Raw genomic sequence first — 14,574 nt, forward strand, 5'->3', positions numbered from 1 at the left:
GTTTGAAAAATAGGTCTTAGGTAGAAAAGCAGTAGTAATGGACAAGCAAATCAAGGAGAATTTAGGGTACAGAAGGAACACAGGATCAGGTTTTGCAGGGATGGTCCAAATTTGGAGACAGCTGAGAAGTCATTAGACTGAGCCATGCAACTTCAAGGGGCAGTATGTGATGATGTACATCCCCAAACACTTATGCCCTGAAAACTGTGGGGAAGAGCCTCACCAGGAATGAAGGTATTGGTGAGGATAAACAGTGTGCCCAGACTAGTACATGCATTAGTGGGGAGAGAGTTAATGGACAATTAATGGAAGTTTCCTATTAAACAGAAGAAGGCACAAGTTTTAATGTGCCCACACCAGTGTTATGAGAAAGCAGTAAGAGCAACCTCAACTGTACAAAATCATGATCAGACTTCAAAAATCATAAAGTTGGCTTAAATATCATATTTTTTTGCCTGTCTTAATTTTTGAATCGGAGGTGATCTCCCACAAACTGGGAGTGGATGATATCACCCTAAAGGTGAAAAAATTAACCTTAAACACATATACAAAAATGCAGCTTCCTTATTCAGTACTCAGAGGTGACTCAGCTTACTCTCTCCTCCACCCTACAATGTGGGTAGCTTCCATTCTATCCTGAGCTATCCCCACTCTTCCTATCCTTTAATTAGGGAGGTGGATATAGAAGGACAGAACGGCAAGTTCCTCGAGCATCCCTCTATGGTCCCCCAACACCTCTCTCTGTGCACTTGACTCTTATTTCTTCCTTTTCTTTCAGTCTCCTATCCCTTATACTTTTTCCTCTCTCTGCCATTACACATTCCCTTGCACCCCACTTCAGTCTGCCTCCTGCTCCTCACATTCCTTTAAACTTCATCCTCTTGTACTTCAGTTTCATGTTTCCCCTACTGCCGCCATACTCTCATTTCTGGCAACTCCATATTCTCCTACCCCCTGTTTGGTTCTCACACACTGACCACGGGGTCATCATCTTTCCTAGCAACAGGTAGCCTTCATACTCATTAAAAATAAAGGAACATCTCCATTTTGGATGAGAGCACAGCTTTGCAAATTTGAAGGTAAAAATAAAAAAAAAATAAAAAAAAATCAGAAATTCTTGTGAACCCTTAAAAATGAGCCAAATATCACAAGTAGTGATAAAATCATGAGAGACAGCAACTCTGGAAAGTGACAAGCATCCTGGTTCCCTAGGGGCCTTGACTAATTATCTACACAGATTAAAACAGCTCATACCACTTAGCACTGCAGCACAAACAGTAAACTAGCACAGGCAGACCCCCCCCATGACTGAAACTGCATGTTTGACAGAACTGTCTGAACTGGTCCCGATGTCCCCTGCAGCATGTTACACCAGCATTACAGCCAGCTTCATTATGGCCCCAACATACAGCTAAACTCAAAAAATGATCATCTTGAATATAAACATTACATTGCAGGTCGTTATTGTAAAAGCAGGGTTCCTGCTATATTTCAACAGTACATCAGTGAAATCTCATTTCCCTCCAAAAATTGATATTTAATAAGTCAGACATTACTTATGAAGACAAATGAAGACAGCATAAACTAAAGTGTACACGAATGCATAGTTATGTTGCATAATGAATGTATTTTAAATGAAATTAACAGTTGGTTTTCGGTATGAAATAAAAATGCCCACTGCTAACAAAAACTAACACATGCCACAGCTGAACAAACATGTCCAATTTATGAAATGACCTGTAAATGCTTTCTCAAGGACTAAGTCTTCTAGCACGCCTACCTAATGTTTGTTTTCAGAATGAACTACCATTGGTCACTGCTGAAGCATTAATTCCCCGGGACCAGTTAACTGCTAAATCTATACCCGCATAATTGAAAAAATGACTGCTGTTTTATGTGCTCAATGTATTGCATACATTCCAAGCAGCCAAATCTTGTTTAAAAATGTGAAAACAAACTGTAACATATCATATCAGAGGCAATCACCACCACATAACAAAACACCATTTACTTTGACAGCTCAATAGTGGTCTTTACCCAGATCATCACAGAAGAATGACTACAGAGAAAACAGGATAAACATACTGTTGCTTTATGATTACTACTACCAAACAAAGCGATGTACTGAATATCAATTCAATCAAACCTCAGTGGAACTCAGAAATATATTGTTATTTCTACAAAGATCTGTAATCACTTAATTCTTCTGGAGCCTCCAGCAATATTTTCTGGAATTTACTAGATTTATTTTTTTAACCTGATGATTTTTCTGCATCATGGCACATTGCTTCAGAACAGATGAGTTACCATTCTCCATATCATCTGCAGACATCAGTAACTGCTTATCACAACAATTTCTAGCACCTATTCCTGATTCCTCCACCCCAGATATATTGTTACTAGTTAGTACTTTCAGAACTGCATCCAATCATGTGTTCAAACACACACACACGCCGCAACTTCTTTTCCAACTTGAATAACTTTAAAGTTTAAATTTAGCCACAAGTTCTAAGGAGGGTAAATGCCAACGGATATATGATATTGAAATTATTAATTGTAGCAGAGATTAAAATTCCTTTTCAGGGAACTGATGGCATATTGATATACGGGGGGAAAAACCAATCAAGTATGATTTCTATTTCTGTACCCCCACATATCAGTTCAGAAGATACAGGAATAAACTGCAATTCCCCCAAACAAAGCAAACTAAACTACAGAAGAGATCCGAGAGTGAAAACAGAAGAAAAATGGAAGATCTCTAGACAGGCATGACTGCCCTGAGAACTTGGCAACCAAAAGTTTTATTCATCTACAGAAGTACACGAGTTGAGCCTTTAATACTTGGAGAAAGCTTAAAAGGAGAATGGCATAGCAGCCTCAGATGACTCCTCATCTGAGATATTGCATGTTCCAGCCTAACAAACTGCAACAGCAAATACGATCTACAGTATGGGACAAAACAGTGTTTGCATCTATGGAATTCCTGAATGCACATAATCACCAGGCTAGAGATGTCTTGAATGCTTGGTAATCTGAATTAGGGCTCAATACAAAAAATGCATCCAGTTGGGCTGAAATCCATGGTCTAGATCACTCCAGAATTGTTATGGTAATTGGTTAGGTGACCCAATATGTCCTTTCCACCTCTAACCCAGGATTCTGTTTAGACAGCTCTGATAACATTAAAGCCCTGTATGGTAAAAGGCCAATTTACGGGGTCAGACTGAACACTAATTCCTCTGGAATTAGCAACCCATGGAAATACAATTAAGCATTAACCATGTCACTTTTAGAAAGAAATGCAAAATGCATCTCTCTGTAGATCTGTAGCTCCAGAAGTTCGATATTGGGCATCATATGGCCTTTTATAGCGTCAACCACCTCAGTGCCTTCCACTAAATCTTAGAATCTTTTAGACTAGAACTACGAGGAAGAGGGGAAGGTGAGCAGGTAGTGGGAATATGCAGAGAACCCTGAGAGAACCCTACTTACCGGTAACATCTCTGTCTGCTTTTGAAATGCCCTTTTCATATGCCTATAGTCTAACTAGAGTACAACACCCAGGAATGTTGGCTGAGGAGTTCCAATTATACAAATATTGCAGAACTCCCCCTGAAAAATAAGCATGAGGTCTAGATGCAAAGTCAAGACAAAGTAAGAGAACAAAACTCAAGATGGCAGCCCTACAGATATCTACAACAGAAACATTATAGAGAAAGGCCATCACTGCTGCATTAGCCCTACTAAAGTCAACCCTAAGACCATCAGATACTGACACACTAGCTAAAGCAGAGGTGGGCAAACTATGGCCCACAGGCCACATCCGACCCACGGGACCCTCCTGCCCAGCCCCTGAGCTCCTGGCCTGGGAGGCTAGTCCCCGGCCCCATCCCTGCTGTTCCCCCTCCCCCGCAGCATCAGCGCGCCCGCGCTGCTGGCACAATGCTCTGGACAGCTGGGCAGTGCAGTTGCAGAGCCGTGGCCTGACCCAGTACTCTGGGCGGCATGGTAAGGGGGCGGGGGGGGAGGGGGTTTGAAAGAGGGCAGGGAACAGGGGGGGTTGGATGGGGCATGGGTCCCACAGGGCAAGTCAGGAATGAGGGGGGCGTGGCGGATGGGGCAGGAGTCCCTGGGGAGCCGTCAGGGGGCAAGAAGCGGCAAGGTGGGGGGGTGTTTGAATAGGAGGAGGGGGCCGGGCCATGCCTGGCTGTTTGGGGAGACACAGCCTCCCCTAACCGGTCCTCCATATAATTTTGGAATCCTGATGTGGCCCTCAGGCCAAAAAGTTTGCCTGCCCCTGAGCTAAAGCATAACATGTTACATAATCTAATATATTTTAAAATAGGCACTAAGTGAAAATAGCAATCCGGTTACCCTTATCCCCAAATGTTATAAAAGCTATAAAGGGCTTTCTAAATATCTTCATTCTGTCCAAATAAAAACTTAAAAGCCATAATAAATACCTAGAGTATGGAGCACACTTACTTCCTTGGGAGAATGAGGTTCCAGAAGATGACTTGGAGACTGATGGTCTGGTTTAAAAGAAATTCAGATACTAGGTAAAGCATTTAGATGAAGTAAAATCTATGTCTTTATGAAATGCATGAAGGGAGAATTAGCCACAGAATCCTGCAAACTCATTCACTTTTCTCATAGATGTAGTTGCTTTTATTATTTATAACATGTCCCTTACCTAAACAACACCTTTAAATTGTTTAAACTGAAATAATTTTAAATATCTAGGCCAAGGTATTTAAAAGTGGGTATCTAAAGTTAGCCTCCTAAATCCATATTTAGTTGCCTAAATAAGGCCCCCTTTCATGAAAGGAGTAACACATTTTTAATTTTAGCACATGCCTAAAGTTAAGCACATGCTTAATTGCTTTCCTGAAAAAGGGCCTGACTCCTGATTTTTAAAGGTGCTGACCATGTGCAGCTTCCATTGTAGCCAACAACATCTATAAAACCAAGACAATTCTCTCCTCCCTCACAGGAAATTTTCAAAGATAAATTAATTACTGTTTCTGAGGTGATCAATTACTATGAGGAGCACCATACAAAAAGCCTGTAATTAAAATAGCTAACTTACAAAGCTTAGTAAAATACAAAGCCAATGATAAATCAGCAATTTACTTCAGGAATAAAAGTGTTTTCAATGTTCCATTTAATTAGATTTGTGAGGTTATCATATATTCCCACATGCGCAATTATTACATTTTCTGTTCTGCCACACTATGTTAACTGATTATATATTAATTCATCACTTTCATAACAGTAATGCCAAGTTTTTATTTATTGTGCATTCAAAAATGTATCTAACAGGCTTTGACATTCTTGGTTTGAGATCCTTGCATGCCACAACATGTCAAACCTTCTGCCTTACATTAAAATCTTTCAGTCTGCTTCCAGCAGCTGTGAAAATATTAATATAATTATAGGTTAGGAATCAGTATCTTTACTAGCAAACACCCTGTTTTCATATAAGACAAGACATTAGTCTTGCTCAAAGCACAAGTTATTATTGCAAAAGGTCAACTGCCAAAGTGAAAATGAACATGTGTAAAACCTTAAAGAGTTTTTATGCTTGTCTTACAGAAAACAAACCAATTAAAGTTGACTATATTCTGGAATAATGTATTCCAAATAGTAAAGTAGAATATAAGCCTATAGAAGTCTGGCTTTTCTCTTCCTCTGTGCTAAAGATAATTCTCCTCCTATACTCAGGGAGGGGCAGCCAGTAAAAGAGAGAGAATAGACTTTATAAATTTATAAACATTTTAAAAATCAACATGTCAGCAGTTATGAATATATATTGATTTGAGTACTCAAGAATAAACATATCTTGGTTTTTTTTTTATGCAAAGGACTTGTATAGGAAAGATGAATTAAATGCTGAACACGGAAAACCACAGTTGATTTTTGCCCTTAAGATAAAAGAAAAATTGCCAACAAATAAAAATAAGGGCAGCATTCAGTCCTAGCAGACTTTTTGCAATAAAGCCCAATTCTCGTCACAGATGTGTGGTATATTACTGCATTTTGCAAAAATTAGGCCTTGATCCTATTAAAAAAAAAAACTGCAAAAATTGACTTTTTCTACCTTTTCCAAGATTCAAAAGCAGGCAAAATGTTCCCATCATCCCAGACCCTAAAGCAGTGTGCCTGGTGATATTGATGTTGCAATTGATGTTGCTCAACAAACCACGACAAGGCTAACAAAAACACTTAGATTAAATCTGGAGACATCAGGTGGATCTGGAGACATTCGGTGGGGAATATTTTAAAAGCAGAGTTACCATCTCTTCTCTCTCTAACCAGAGAACTCAAAAGAGAAAGATCAATTACTGTCTCCATACATTCAGATTACCCAAGAGTTGCCAGATGCAATAAACCAAGGTATGTCCTGACAAAGCAGCAGATTCCCATCCAGAGAAGACAAAATTACAGTAAATCTGCTTCTTAGTCAGGCTTGGAATTGCTGGGAAGTAGCAAGGTGTAAAGAATATCTTCCATTAGAGGGGAAAAGAGAAATGTCCCACCTCACAAAGAGCCCATGTCTGGGAGCGGAGAATTATGTAAGAGCACTGAAAGGTGGTGAAGGACTGTAAGAGCTTGTCTACACTGGCAATTTACTGCGCTGCAACTTTCTCACTCAGGGGTGTGAAAAGACACAAGTTTCAGCACTGTAAAGCACCAGTATAGACAGTGCCCCAGCCGGGCTCCCAGCGCTGGGAGCTACACCCCTCATTGAGGTGTGTTTTTTTCACCACAACCACACAAGGCACATTAAAGCACTGCCACAGCAGCACTTTAGCATTGCCAGTGTAGACTAGCCCTATGTCTGAAAGAAGCATCGAACAAAAGAAAGCACATGAATTTTGTAGTGTTACTTGAACGAGCATATAGACACACTCATGTAGCTGCCCAGCAAATTTCATCAGAAAAGGCTTTGTGCCTCTCCATCAATAAGTAGATGTACCACTAGTGGAATAAGCCGCTATCCTTTCAGAAAAAGAAAAGGAGTACTTGTGGCACCTTAGAGACTAACCAATTTATTTGAGCATAAGCTTTCGTGAGCAACAGCTCACTTCATCGGATGCATTTTCTTTTTGAGAATACAGACTAACACAGCTGCTACTCTGAAACCTCACCTTTCAGAGAATCTCAGTTAAATATCTTGTAACCTTGGAAGGTCACAGATTTAATCCACCTAAAGAGAGAATTTTGATGCTTTGCACCTCCTTCTAGTTTCCCTCGTAACACCACTCCAGCACCAGACTTCCTCTGTAGTATATTTCTATGCAACGAGAAAATTATCCTCCTAACCACATCACAATCACACGAGACATGTGAACAGTGATGAGCTGCCAAAATCTTAACAACCGGTTCCCTATAAGAAGTTCTGATTTAAGGGATGTGTCACAGTATTTATTTTTTGTACCTTTCTCCATAAGAAGTGGCAATGCATTGACTCATTGGGAGTCATACTTAACAAAAAAAAAAATAAAAAACATTTTTACATGTTTATTACAATAGAAACAAAGTATTGCTTTACTAAACGCATATCAACATAACGAGCAAGGCAAGTGCAACCCCTTTTAATAAAATAATAAACTAGAACGGGGTGGGCCAATTTTCTGGCCCGAGGGCCACATCAGGATTGCAAAATTGTATCGGGGGCTGTGCCTCCCAAAACAGCCTGTCCCCACCTCTTATCCGACCCCCACCCACTTCCTGAAACCCAACTGCTCCCCTCAGAACCCACAACCCATCAACCCCCCGCTGCTCCTTGTCCCCTGACCACCCCTTCCCCAGACCCCCCACCCTAACTGCCCCCAAGACCCTACCCCTACCCAACTTACCCCGCTCCCTATCCCGTGGCTGCCCCGACCCCATCCACCACCACCCTGACAGACCCCTGGAACTCCCACACCTACCCAACCCCCCCCGCCCCGTTTCCCGACCCCTGACCACCCCCCCCAGAACCTCCGCCTCCTCCAACCACTCCCTGCCCCGTATCCAACCCCTCCTCCCAGCCCCAGCACCATGCTGCTCAGGGCAGCGTGTACGGATGCCACGCAGCCCGCTGGAGCTCGCAGACTCACCCCTTTACCACGCCGCTCAAAGCGGCAGGAGCTGCAGAGCTGCCCAGGAGTGGTCCAGAGCATTGGCGGCGTGGCACGCTGAGGCTCTGCGAAAGGGGGGAAGGCAGGGGAGACGCCAGGGGAGCCATAACAATTTTTAACAACCAGTTGTAAAACTGCTTCAAAATTTAACAACCAGTTAGTGCGAACCAGTTCCAGCTCACCACTGCATGTGAACGAAGCACCAGGCTACAACTGGTGAGAAAGGATACATGGCACACACAGCAAAGACTTGCACTGCTGAGAAACTTGAGCCCAGACTTTTTTGAAAACCATTTTGTGAGGAATCCAGAATCTCTTTTTGGACAATCTGGGGATTACATCTTCCTCCTCATGTAAAAGGAACACCAATTCCTCCAAATGCCTCTGTAAACTCAGCTGATTAAATCTTTTCTGGATTTGAGAAGGAAGTCAATTACTGTTTAATGTCAGGTGGTTGATGATTAGCTGGAGATTCTTAAGGAGACCACTTACCATGAAACACAAAGTCTCATTTGAGCTCCCGTTCCTGACAGGCTGCATTAGCTATTAAGCAGATGGCTCGTACATCTGCCAAAGGTTTGCCCTTTCAAAAGATTAAGGCTATGTCCACATTAGAGAACTCACAGCCGCACAGCTGTCCCGATGCAGCTGCATTGCTATAAGATCTCGGGCAGCCACTCTATGTCGATGGGAGAGAGCTCTCCTGTCAACATAATTAAACCACCCCCAATGAGCAGCAGTAGCTCCTCCCACCAACATAGCACTGTGCACACTACCACTTATGCCATTTTTTTCACACCCCTGAGTGACATAAGTTTTATCAACATAAACTGTAGTGTAGACATGGCATGAGTAATTGCTACTACTAAACTGATCTAACAGCCAGATGGATGCCTATATACTGTTTCTGGCATAGGTCCAGTGCATTATATGAAATTCTGAAGCAAGCAGAGTTGGAGCAGTGTCTAGGAGCCTGTTTCCTCAAAAGCTATGATCATGTCAATCAGCTGAAAGCATTGGTGAGTTGATGTAAGCAGGATGTTGGGGAATTTCTTGATAAGAGTTTAGAAATTTGACATCTGGGCAATACCACACGTCCCAAATTGGTTTTGAACAGAGCTTCAGAAATGGGATAAGGAAGCTCTTTGTATGGTTTCTAAGAATTCACATCCAGTTTCTGGAATGGTAAATCTGGTGAGCTGTCACCTCATACAATGGTGTCTTCACCAAAAGATCATCCAGGTACTGGTAGTCTCAGGATGGCAACTAGCACAACAAGCACCTATGTGAACACATGAGGAGAGGAAACGGGCCAAAGGACATTGCCTGGGACTGATGCTGGTCATTTACAATTACAAAGCTTAGGAACTATTGGTGGCATAGATAGATCATCATCATGTTCCAATCTTTCTTGAAATCTATGGAGCATAAGAAGTTTTTGGGAACTATTTCTTGGATCGCAAGAGTTGAAGTTGCCATTCTGAAATGAGCTTTATACTCAGAGAGGTTGAGGATGGATAGATCCAGAATCACAGAAGTAATTCCAGTTCTTTTTATCATCATGAAGAACCTGGAGCTGAAACCAAAGTCTGGCTCCGTTGATGAGACAGATTATTGTTCTGGTGTCAGGAAGACTTGCTATACAATCCACAAATGTTTATCTTTTCACATCAGCTTGAGAGAGAGGAGGTGAAAGCAAAAATTCCCCCATTTTCCTCATGTAATTTTTTGATGTTCATAGTGAGGCCCCTGACTGGTATGGACATTGCTCACAAGTTAGATATGCTAATTCCACTACAGTGGAGACAGGCTAAGCTTTCTTTGCCATTATGTCCTCCCCAGACTTCAGACTTGCTCTGCTGAAACACCACACTATGACCTCAGTAGAGGACTACCAAAGTTGAAGCAACATTTACTGGCAGAAAACAACCCCACTATTGTAGATTACAGAATTGATAGACTTAAGCTGCACAGCAGCTACAAACTTAGTTTTATCAAGAACCTTAACATATAGGTAAAATCTTTCCAGATCAATGGAGCCCCTCTATTATGAGGAATAAAAATTACAAGTAAGGAAACCAGTGCTTTTCTCATACACAGCAGTCACATTACTCAGGGAAAGCTGTAAGAGCCAGTTCCTAGAGAGCTAATAAATACCAAATACAGAGCAACATAAATCCATCTAGGACAGCAGTGTGACACTGCACCCATATTCTTCACAGTGATATTATATGATAGGATTATAAAAGTTATGATATATTTTATGCATGATAAGTCATGTGAGATGTCATTGGAAAGGTTATGATTTGATGAATATGATTATCCTATTTGTATGCATGTATCATTTTTGTATCCAAAGTTATGAATATTGACTACATATTTATTTCACATGTAGCTATTCCTGAGCAATGCCCAATAGGCAAAAGGCTCTCAATGTAGATGGCTGGCTGGGAATGGCCCATTCAAGTTAATGAAGCATTAGAAAGAACAATAGGCCTTTAGTAGAAGCTTATCTCCCACCTGGGGAGCCTTTGGAAGGATGCTACAGACAGCCTCCGAGTAATGGCTGCTGTGACACTACAGGGACATGTGACCAGGTCACCTGGACTTCATCTTGGGATGTTCGTATTTTTCCATGGACTGGCATGGGAACCAAGCTTTGAAACAAAGGGGTCCTGCCATTTGCAAAAGCTACATAAGGCAGGGGAGTAACATCATTGTGGTTCTTCACTGACTCCCCACCCAAAGAGACTTTTGGAAACACAGTCTGAACTGGGGGAAGTGCTGGACCCAGGCTAAAAGGGATTTTTAGCCTGTGAATGGAACACCTGGGGATTCCAAGCTGTAAGCAAGTGTAGCTTTCCCCTTAAGAATCTGCAGCCTGTTTGTATCATCACTCTGGATATGAATAGCAGATTCTCACCCTATCTATGTAGCATATTAAGTTTAGTTTGCGTTTGTTTATTTGCTAGGTAATCTACTTTGATCTGTGTGCTATCCCTTATAATCACTTAAAATCTATCCTTTGTAGTTAATAAACTTATTTTTGCTTTATCTAAAACCAGTGCATGGGAATCATAACTCGGGGCAGAAAGCTGTTACATATTCCTCTCCACATTGAGGAAGAGGACAAATTTTATGAGCTTATGCGGTACAGTTCCTTGTGCAGTGTAAAACGGCATAATTTTGAGTTTATACTCCAGTGCCTCAGGAACTGGGAGGTGCCCTAGCTGGAGCCTTCCCATGCAGGGACTGGTCAGAGCATCTGCATGTAACGGCAGCTGGGTGTGTCCCTTCCTGTATGTGTGCTGGTGAAAGTACAGGCTGGAGCCTGGAGAGGGCTTGGCAGCTTGTCACAGCAGCACAATGTAAAAGGGAGCCCAGGCCAGTGGGTCAGGGGGCTCAATGGTACCCCAGTTCCAGGAGGCACCCCGGGGGGAACCTGTCACAAGCGGTTCCTCAATCTTATTTGATCACACACCCCTTCTTTGTGCCTGTAGTAGTTTACGCCTACGCCACCCCCTCCCCTGCCACACAAGTACATATACCGATAAAAAGAAAAGTCAACATGCAACTTTCACTAAATATTAAAAAAAGTAAGGCATTGATTCAAACAGAGCCAACTATCCATTGTAATAAGAGCAAAATTGTGGTCAATGCTTACAATTAAATGTGCACATCATGTCATAACAAACAGATTAACGTACAGATGGCAACAACTTTGTATAATGCTATGCAAGCTTAACAGAAATCCATCAAAAAGCACAGCACCATCTAGATGCATAGCGCCATATGAGGACCTGATATGTCTGGAGGAATCAGCATTGTTAGTTATTCACTGCTGTGGGAAAAATGTGCACATTCTCATACCCCCTCAGAATACATGTGGTGCTAGAACACAGCAGCCACTCCTGGCCAATCCCAAGTATGATAGGGAAGAGAAAGAACCTGCCTTCTTCACCACACCTGTCGGGCCAGGTCAGGAGACAAGGGATATGGGGGTCAGACAGGGATTTATAAGGGCAGGTGGTGGAGGACAGACTGAGGCAGGGACACATGGAGCTGAAGGAAGGGGGCTGGCTGAGGGGGTGCAGGGCCACATGCGGGTAGCGGGAGTGAGTGTCCGAGTAGGGTGGAGGGACACATGTGGACACGGGTGCAAGGACACATGGGGGTGCAGGGACACACAGGGATAGGAGCAGATGTGCCTGACTGAATGGGAGGGGCCAGGGGTCAGCCAACAACCCATCAAGTTCATACCCATGTTTCTTCCCAGCAATTACTTCCCTCTCCCTGAGCTCCTCTGATGACTCCCCCAAGCCTCTGCACAGCTTCTATAAGTGGCGCAGGAAATATGGTTCTGTACTATAGTTTAAATGAATAATTACTCAGAGTTCTGTATTAATAGGCCTAAGAAGGAATCTATTTGGCAAAAAACATTTCCTGAATCTTTTTTTATTGTCTGTATTATTACAGACATACTTGCTGATAGGTATTTTGAAATAAATTACCAAAATAATTGAAATTGTGTGATTATATTGTGTTATTTTGACAAATAAAATACGCAGAATTTTAAAATATTGTTTGAATAATTTTTAATTTGGCACAGAATTCCCCCAGGAGTATTCAATTCCTTGCTTTGCCACGGACTTCCGGTGTGACCCAGTGCAAATCACTTAGACTACCTGCCCCTCAGTTCCCCCACCTGTAAAATGTGGATTATAGCACTTGCCTACTTCACCGGGAAATTGTGAGGATAAATACATTAGAGATTGTGAAGTGTTTTGAGATCTACAGAGGAAAAGTGCTACATAAAAGAGAGAGACATTATTATTAAACTCTAGCTGGCTCATCAGGATGTGGGTTGAATCTTGAATGCTGCTGATGCTAGAGCTAGTAATCAAGTGGGGCTAAACTACTCTGTGCTGCTAATACAATCACTCTGTGCTGCTTCAATGTTATTTTGCAGTGGGTGCTGCTCTTACTGGAGCTAAGCTAACTCAAGAGAAGTTAATCGGAGCCAACACCGCACTGAAAACAAGCCTGACACGTAGCTGTGAATGCAGAACAAAGTGAAGACAGAAAAGAGGAAATAAGGAAGATGAAGGACTGTCAGGATTAAGAGCTGGCCCATTCTTTGCAAGTAAAAAACAAAAAAAACACCAAGCAGAATCTCACTCCAAATCCTAGATTATTCCCTTCCCTTTGAAATCAGAAAGTAAATTTGCCATCAGTTTTCCCTATTCAATTCACGTGAAATAATCATGAAATAAGAATCTCAGAGCAGCACTATTATTCAGAAGTTCAAAAAGATCAGCTAAGAACATGCTTGTTGATTCTTCTCCACTGGGAGGAGTTAATGATGTTATTTTTTCCATTTAAAACAATTCAGAGAGAGCATAAAATATAATCATATTAAAGATCAGAGTGTTCAAACAGAAAAGTTAGTTGGCAATTCATTACATTTTGGTTTGGTATTTAATACAGCACGTACCATTTTCACAACGGACAGAAACAAATTCAAATACACTTTGTATATTTTTCTCTCCCATCACCTTTCCAGACTCAAATAGTTTCACAGAAGGCAACAGTAACATGATATCATATTAGACACTATTCTGTACTACTGTACTATTTTTAAGGCTTTCATAACTGGAGCTAATAAATATATAATAAAGGACAGAGAGCCCTTTTCAACAAGTACTGAGATCCAGTCCAATTTAAGATGAAACTTTCCTGGTTTTTACTGAATGTTGTGGTTTTCAAAGGTCAGAACAAGAGACAAATATTTTAATATACATTAACTTTAGGACTTAGAAATAAGAGTTATCGGGCACTTACTAATCAGTAAACCAATTTCCTAATCAGAGACCATTACGAAGGACTGGAGACCCCACCAACAAATCGGAGGACAACCCCCTATGAAAAGCCCAGTCCAAACCTCAGGTGCTGGAATGGGGAGGGTGATGGGATTCCTAGTTGCTATCCCTAGACCATGCTAGTGCCTACAAATAGCGCGGTTATAGCAGCACGGAGAGCAACACGGATACTTTTAGGTGCTAGTTGGAGCAAAGTTAATGCATGTATGTCTACCCGTGCTGGAAATCACACTTCCAGCTGCTATGTAGACATAACTCTGGATGCTGCAAGGTGGCAAAATGTCTATGCTATCTTAAACCCAGCCTCCATTTCTCCTCTCCGAGAATAGTTTTAATACCTGCCTCTGTCTAGTCACAAAAAGAAAAGGAGTACTTGTGGCATCTGTCTATTCACAGATTTCCAAAGGCAGAGCGGCATGAAACGGATTCATGTCAGCTAACTGTAGTGAAAGTTATCAGTGTTGTTAATTGAGCTCTGCCTCCTTCCCCCCAGGGGAAAGGTATCAGTAAGAAGCGAAGCGCTACTGCTATCTGTACAGAGGCTCAGGAAGACAACTTTACGAAGATAT

At 41.8% G+C, this 14,574-nt stretch overlaps 1 protein-coding gene across 7 annotated transcripts in view; it reads right to left on the bottom strand.

Annotated features, from left to right (window-relative positions):
* Positions 1 to 14,574, bottom strand: part of KANSL1L (KAT8 regulatory NSL complex subunit 1 like) — a 97,839-nt gene that overhangs the window by 72,028 nt on the left and 11,237 nt on the right. The gene's annotated exons all lie outside the window — the stretch shown is intronic.

Source organism: Lepidochelys kempii, chromosome 11, assembly GCF_965140265.1.
Source record: "Lepidochelys kempii isolate rLepKem1 chromosome 11, rLepKem1.hap2, whole genome shotgun sequence".
Taxonomy (NCBI): domain Eukaryota; kingdom Metazoa; phylum Chordata; order Testudines; family Cheloniidae; genus Lepidochelys; species Lepidochelys kempii.